The 7786-nt window shown below is 41.2% G+C and overlaps 1 protein-coding gene across 2 annotated transcripts in view; it reads left to right on the top strand.

Moving 5' to 3' along the window:
• Positions 1-390: 390 nt before the first annotated feature.
• SLC35F5 (solute carrier family 35 member F5) overlaps positions 391-7786 on the top strand; it is a 28543-nt gene continuing 21147 nt past the window's right edge. Inside the window, exons 1-3 of one of the 2 annotated variants that reach the window (XM_084524070.1) lie at positions 391-496; positions 2867-2937; positions 5249-5324. The gene's annotated coding sequence lies outside the window, so the exon portion shown is untranslated. Of the gene's footprint in view, positions 497-935; positions 1013-2866; positions 2938-5248; positions 5325-7786 lie in introns of those variants that run through there. The other variant, XM_084524069.1, reaches the window with a different exon arrangement.

The raw sequence follows: 7786 nt of genomic DNA, 5'->3' as shown, positions 1-7786 counted from the left end.
TATTTGTCATTATTTAGCGTGCCAACGCAGCTACCACAGGCGGCGACGCAGGGCTCTGCTGAGCACCTCGCAGCCCCTTCCTCCTCCAGACGTCTCCTGGAGGCCTAACGCAGCCCTGGGGTGGCAGTGGGGAGAAAAGACCCGCAGGGGGCCGTACAGAGAGGGGACAAACCCCTGCGGGCTTCGGGGAGCCCCAGCGCCGCCATTTCGGGCTGAGGGGCGCCCGGACAGGGCTGGCGGGCGGCTGGACGGGGCCGGGAGGCTCGATGGGACCGGGAGGCTGGACGGGGCTGAGAGGCTGGATGAGGCTGAGGGGCTGGGTGAAGCTGAGGCTCGATGAGCCCGGGCGGCTCGATGGGGCGGGACGGGGCGGTCGCTGCCGTGCTCGGGGCTGGGCTCGCTCCGCGCCTCCATCTTGAGAGGGAGGGCAGGGGGAGGGCAGCGGGCGGCGCCGCCGCCGCCGGTCGTAGCTGCGGGCCCCCCCGGCGGCGCTCAGGTACCTCCGCCGAGGCGGGCAGGGGGCTGCGGCCAAACCCCCCGAGCGGCTGCGGGCGGTGGGTGGGGAGGGGAGGCGGGCAGCGGAGCCCCCCCGCCCGCTCGGCCCTGCCGCCGGGGGGTGCCGCGGGCCGGAGGCCTCGCCCGCCCCGTGCCCGAGCCGAGGGGGCCGAGCGGGCGGTGCGCGGCCGGGAGCCGCCGTTCCTCGCCCCGGGGCTGCTCCGGGGGTCCTGCGGGAGAGATCCCCTCCCGGTGGGCTGTAGGGCCGCCTCCCTCCCCGTGTCGTGCGGCCCCTGCTCGGCCCGGCCCGGCCCCCGCTGCCGGTGTTGGCGTTGGGAGGGCAGGAGGAGCCCGTCCTGCCTCCGCCGTGAGCCCCAGCCAGGGAGGAGAAGCCCCCGGCCGGGCCGTGCACGCCGCTGCCTGGCTTCGGTGGTTTTCCCCGCTTGCCTGCAAGGCTCGGCTTTCAGGTGGCGGCGACGTGCGGTTCTGGAGGCTGCCGGGCTTGTTCTTATCAAAGGTCTGCGGCTGTTTATCCCGTGACAACGTGCGATATGTTTAGATCTGGCAGGATTACACGGGTAACCTATGAAGGAGATGTCACTTGCAATTCTTCGCTGGTATTAAACGTATGACTGCAGGTGTTTAACAGATGTGCGCTGCTCTGTACACGATAACGTTTAAAGAGCTTTGGCAGCTTGACATTATTTTCCTCATCTGTTTTTATTGGAAGGAAAGGAAGAAGCCAGGCGATGTCAATTTCGCTTGTCAGCTTTCACTGCTAACCTGAAGATACTTTGTAATTCCTGTGGTGCCAGCTGCTTGTGTCCCACAGCGAGCAGCCCTGCTGGGATGCTGGCGGACCGGACCTGGAGCTCTGGTTAGGTGCCCTAAGAGCTGATAGACACTGCTACCTAGGCAATAGATCAGTATTATGCATTCAAAATTCATGAAAAAAACTTTGCATAAGTGTAGATCTCATACACAGAAATAGTAAGTACAGAATTAAGAAACTTTTTGAAATGTTAACATTATACCTTAGGTATCAGGATCGAGCTGTACCATAACAGTTTGAAATATTACTTACATTTCCCAGTATGGTCCACTATCAGATTCCCAAAGTATCTCTTTATGTGCAATTGAACTCTCTCCTTTTCTTTCTTTTTTTTTTTTTTTTTTTCTTTTGGTAGTAAACTTGGTGTGTTTTCTGTGCCTAGTTTGGGCTTGTTTAACTTTTTATTGAGCTAAAAATGGTGATCTTTACCTTCACTACCCAATACTGGTATGAAAAACTTGGTTCAGTTTCCTTTTTTTTCAGTCCTTTGCTTCATTATATTCTGCAGGAAACTTTGCCCTGAGTGAAGATTACCAGGCTTTACGAGAGTGTGATTGGCATGTTGCATAAGTCTCACTTTTCCATCTCTTTTGAAGATTTTTGCTTTTACTGTCATTCAGTGATACCTCTCAGCAGAGGTCGAAGTCGTGTTAGTTGAACATTGCTTTAATGTGTATTTCCAAATGTAGAAGGAGGGAACGTCAGCCAGCTTACTTTTTTTTTTTTCCTGATTAGTCAAAGCAGTGTCTCTGTTTGTCTTATCTTGAAAGTAATCAAACACAAAGTGAGAATCACCTGACAGTGACAGTACATATTCAAGGAGGGGGGTTGTATCCCAGAACTTGTATGATTGGAGCAGCCAGTATAACTGGAAAAACTAAAACTATTTCTTCTGTGTGCAAGCCCTATCTTGGTATGTTGTCTCTTTTATTGTACGTGAAATAATCTTGAGTAAATACAAGGAAGAATTTCAAGTTGACTTGCCCACACCATGGCTTGTGACTGAGCTTCTCTTCTGGGTTTCTTGTTATTCTTGCTATCAAGTACTTCTTTAGAGGTCTTGTTTTCTTTGTAAAACATCTTGGGGCAATAATCTTGTGCTGCAGTGATTTTGTCAGTTCTTTTACTTGTAATGACCTCTTCACTAATCATCAGTAAATCCAGAGTGATTTCGTATTTTGTGAACTTCATGTAGTTTTCCTTTTTAGGGTTGAACTCTTAATGTGGAAAAAACATGATAGTGTGCCCAAGGAAATATTTAGTGCTACAGAAACAAGTTTGCACGTTAAATATCAGTAGTGGAGTTATACGTGCTGTCCTCAGAAGTCTCTTCTTCCATTTCAGTGTAGTAAGAGTTGGACAGGCCTGTTGTGTACACACGTTGTGGATTATGTTGAGAGACCATTTTTAAATATATATTTTTTTGAGCATCATAAACTAAAGTGGTGGTGACTCAAGTGATCTAGGATACGGTATGTTAAGAAACAAAATACAGTGACATGACAAGGAATGTTAAGTACTTTCTTTTTCCTTCTGCAGAAGACCTTCATGTAACTGGCTGAAAAATGGTTCTACAAGATGACAACCCCAACTCTAACACTATTGAAATGGTAAATAAAATTTAAAAGACTTAAAAAGATAGCCATGCTGTTTGCTGAAAATTATAATGATATTAAGAAATGCATTTTAAATGAATATTCCCTCAAATGTCTCATTTCAACCAGCATCTTTTAAAATTATATTGCGTGGAAATGATATTTTCCTATAACGCAAACAGAAGGCAAACGTAGACTAGATTTAATAGGGTGGAATATTGTATTTACTTCTAAACCATCATTTCTATTTCATCCCATGTGTCTTCTGATAGCTTAAATTTGTCATAGGTTTATGTGCTTCATGAATTAAGTGTTTTATAATGGGGAAGCCATCTTTTTCAAGAGAAGGACCCTTCTTTTGCATGGTTCTCAGTTTAGGTCTCAGATGTAATATTAACGTGCTAAACTGTTATTCTGAAATGAATCACAGAATCACAGAATTTCTAGGTTGGAAGAGACCTCAAGATCATCGAGTCCAACCTCTGACCTAACGCTAACAGTCCCCACTAAACCATATCCCTAAGCTCTACATCTAAACGTATTCTTGCTAATAATGTATTCTTGCTAATAAGCATTCTTGCTAATTCTTGCTAATAAGCAAGAATATTATTCTTGCTAATAAGCAATGTATTCTTGCTAATAAGCATTGAAAGGAGTTCTGTGTGAACAGCCCCACTGGATCTACAGCCCACAGCACATCTTGAGGGCTGATAGGGGGTAACATACAGTTCTTGCATGATAACTAAATTTGGGTGTAAATCCTGAATGTGGTTACTTGAGTATAGCTAATGTGGATTAAGTAGGGATGGAAAATAAGCAACTGAATGGTATCTTTTAGCTTAGTAATATTTCATGTAGTGTGCATGGAGAAAAGATTTTTTAAGCAACTTCTTTTTTCTTTTTGTTTATTTCTGTTAATGTTATATACAATTACTTCTTTTGGGACATAAATAGGCCTGAACAAACAGCTTGAACTTTGTATGGATAAATACTTTCCGGTTTAGGTCCTGATTATCTGAGATGCTGATTGTAATCTCCAGTTACATTGATAGCATAAGGAAAATATGACCAGCAGCTGTTTGCATGTGAGGGCACTGAACTAGACAGGCATCAGAATGTACAGTGTGTACATTGTGTTTGTGGTATATGACATGGATAAGCACATGCCTGTGTCTTCAAAGTACATCTTCAAAACTGTTTTGACTGGTTTTAGTCATTCAGTAAACTGTATGGTGAAGGGATTGAATTTGCTGGATGCTAAGCAGTGTTTAAATCTTGACGAGTTCAGTGGGGGCTGAATTATAAACTTATGTGATCTATTTTTATAGTCTCCCTCTTAATCTATTTTAAAATAAATGAGAAGCATCAGTTAAACTCTTGTAGGAGGTAAAAGTTAATAAACTTTCAGGCAAACTTCAGAGGCAGTCAAAGGCAAAATTTCAGCTAAACATTTAGTGCTGCCCTTACTGCTACCTCTTCTTATACACACTAATTTGTGACTTATTAATGTGGGGTGTACATGCATATAGGATATATGATACAGGGCATCCCTTAATAATGATTAGCAACATGTAAAATTGTTAGATATTTCCATAAATAAGAAAAGAAAAAACCTTCCTGCACTTCCGAGCAATAAAACAGCTTTATTATTCTTGTTTGTCAGTTCAAGTTTGGTTGTGCATCCTTTTGTTGTGCATCATATATTTGCTAATGGCTGGATTTGCACATGGTTAGATATTAGATGGGCTCCTGGTTTGTATAGTATAGCACTTTTCCTCAGTCCCTAATGTTTCTTTTCTATATAGCAATTTTTAAAAAAGTGTGTTAAATAATAATAATACTGTATCAAATCAAGGCAAGATGATGCACTTACACCAGAAATAATGTGGAAGTGTACCATCTGTCTAGATTTTTTAAAGGCTGAAAAGCCTATATGCTCTTCCACTGCTTTCCTAATTCTAACACTTCAATTTTTGCTTAGGAACATAGGCTTGAGAAATAGGATCTTTCACTGCATTGCTTATAAAATTAGAACTAAATGTTGTCACCTTCGCATGTGAGCCTCTTGCATTCAGTTAATAAGGAAGGGACGGTGTTCTTTGAAATAAAGATAGTAAATGATCCTGTTTTCAAGCAATTCAGCGTTGTCATCCCAGCATTTTTTATGTGAACCAATTGTTGAGGTTCTATATTTGTATATCTCTAACATCTAGGACTTGAGCTGCAGTACATGCTTGTTGAACTTGCAATTTTAGAAAATATTTTGTGAAGCTAACTGTCTAATACACACCCACAACATTTTTCAAAATCTTGTCTTTCTTTTTAGGAGACTATCTTCACTGTGACGTGATATGTGAAGTTTGTTAGCATTTTTTGTTTGTTTTTTACACTTATTGTGGAAGGTATGTATGCAAAAAAATAAAGCTTATTCTTTCTGCTTTCTTTTTTTATCGGAGTTTATTGCTGTCAATGTGCAGAAGCCAAATATAAAAGAATGTGTGGAATTGTTATTTCATTGCAAGTTTGGAAATACCAGTGATTTGTCAATAAGTTGGATAATGTGGCTGTCCAAAAATTCCCCAAATACTTGTTTATACCTGTGTTTGCATTCTGCATGAAGTTTTACAGGTCTTAATTCAATCCTAAAACATTTTATGTAACTTTCAGTAGGGTTCTGCTGTTCTTTTGGTAAATTGTGGGTGAGGTATGAAAAATCAGGTACTAAAAAGGACATTGTCCTAATGAGAGAAATGCAAATTAAAAAAACATGTTATAGACACTTTAGTACTGTCACTTAACCACTTTTTAGTCATCTCCTAGCTTGAAGATGCATCTTGCTATATGATTACGAGTTGGTAGTCACCTCTTCTTGTTAAGCATTTTTTTCTCATTATGGGAGAATGATGCAAAGAGTGATTTATTAGGCACACAAAATTGTTAAACAGATATTTTGCAAATCAGATGAGCAGGCAGTAGCTGCTATTGCTGTAACATACTAAACCCCTCAATTTTGAGGTGTAAATATGTGCTTTTTAATTTGAATTGTAAAATCTACATATAGGTAGAAAAGAAATGGTGTAACACGTACTTACACTCTGAATAGCTTCATATATAACCTCTAATCTGCAGAGTACAAGGAATTTTATTGTCCTTTACTTCACTCCCACTGAGGGATCCTAATGCGAGGAATTTGCAGGAGCCTAACACAGCCAGGTTGGATACAGTGTTCAGCACCTACAGAATGCACACAGTCTCTGCACAAATTATATGTGCTGTATGCTTTGACACAGTTTGTGGTGCAAACAGAAGAGCTAGTTGTGTAAGCATGTCATGTAGAGATTTCAAATCCGCTAGGCAACTGCTGTTCCTTCCTGTTTCCAGCTACCTATGCCCTTCCTACCCACAGCACATAAGTGGTGAAAGGTTGGAGTAGTTTCCTCTTCTGCTATAGCTTACCACTGTTATTTTGTCACCTGGTAGCCTGACAAGGAATGAGACTTTTCTTCTAGCTCCTTTGGAACTTCTTTATGCTCAGCTTCCATTTTGGCTGCATGTTATGAAAATGTGGGTGATCTGTAGGCTACATACAATAAAATGTAATACAATGCCTTGTAGGTTATTAGTCATAATAAAATGGAGGCAAAGTTGGTAGAGCTTAGTACGTAATATCCATGAAACTAATTCTTAACAACTCAAAAAACTCACAAGCTTTCAGGCACCAAAATGTTTCTGTTCAGTTACTTGGGCTTAAAATAATACACCTATTTATTTTCTCTTTGGAAACAAACGTTTTCTTCTTTATTCTGTATTGCATAAAAACTGCAGTTTCTTGCTGAGTCTTTCATAACGTTGCTCCTATCTACTTACAGACCTTGCTTTCTTTTGTCAGTCCCACCATTTTATCAGAAAAGCAGAATAATTATCCAGAAGTAGTGCCCACGCATGGAATATATGAACATAGAACTAGTGGTGTAATTATACTTCAGGATCTATTTTTTTCTTTGGAAAGAAGCCCTTTGAGAAATGGAGAAAGAAAAAGTGTCTAGATTTAAATGTGGCAGGGAGTATATAGCAAAGGAGAGGCATGAAGCAAACAAAGGTGGGAAACAGTGTAGTGGTCTGAAAAGCACTTGTGCACATGTAAACATATAAGTAATTAATCTGAAGAATAGGCAAGTCTGAAAGAAAAATGCTGTAGCTTCCTTGCTGAAGATATTGTGGCACTGTCTCCTTCATACAAAAATGTTCAAGTAATGAAAAGGCAGTGAGTGAGGATATGTTGACATGTGGAAAAAAACAAAGTGTAGTGTAGTTTAAAGTCAAATAACTTTATTAGCAAAGCAGTTCACCTCTCTTTATTGGAAGAGTCAGGATTTGCTCCATAAAGGTGAATTACTTCTTAGTTCCTTGAGTTCTTTCATAGATAGTGAGCTTGGTTTTTATGGTGATAATTGGCAAGGTATGCTATATGTTCTGTAGTGAATCAACTCTTAATGCATTTTCTTAAAATAGACCCAAAATAAGATGTTAATCATAGAACTACCATGTGTGTATCTCAGAGTTTCATTAGGAAGTATTTGAAAGACTCTACTATGAGTGGACAGAGGTATGAGATGTCCATCTCTGTTATATACCTAAGCTTGTATTTGAAGGTTCTAATCATAAAGTTGAAGGTTCCTAAGTTTGGGTCTTACAGTCAGCACTTGTAAAGCTGTATCACAATCCTGAGTCTTCTACTAGCATTAGTGAATGTGAGTGCATGTAGGTCTGGCACGTTTGTGACTAGCACTTGAGTTACAACACAAGCAAGATTTTTAAAAGCTCCTCTGTCTTGTTTTTATTTTTTTGATGTACTTTATTGATC

This window comes from Aythya ferina (genome assembly GCF_964211825.1).
Source record: "Aythya ferina genome assembly, chromosome: 6".
In the NCBI taxonomy this organism is placed as follows: domain Eukaryota; kingdom Metazoa; phylum Chordata; class Aves; order Anseriformes; family Anatidae; genus Aythya; species Aythya ferina.
This window is presented reverse-complemented; position numbering and strand designations above follow the sequence as displayed.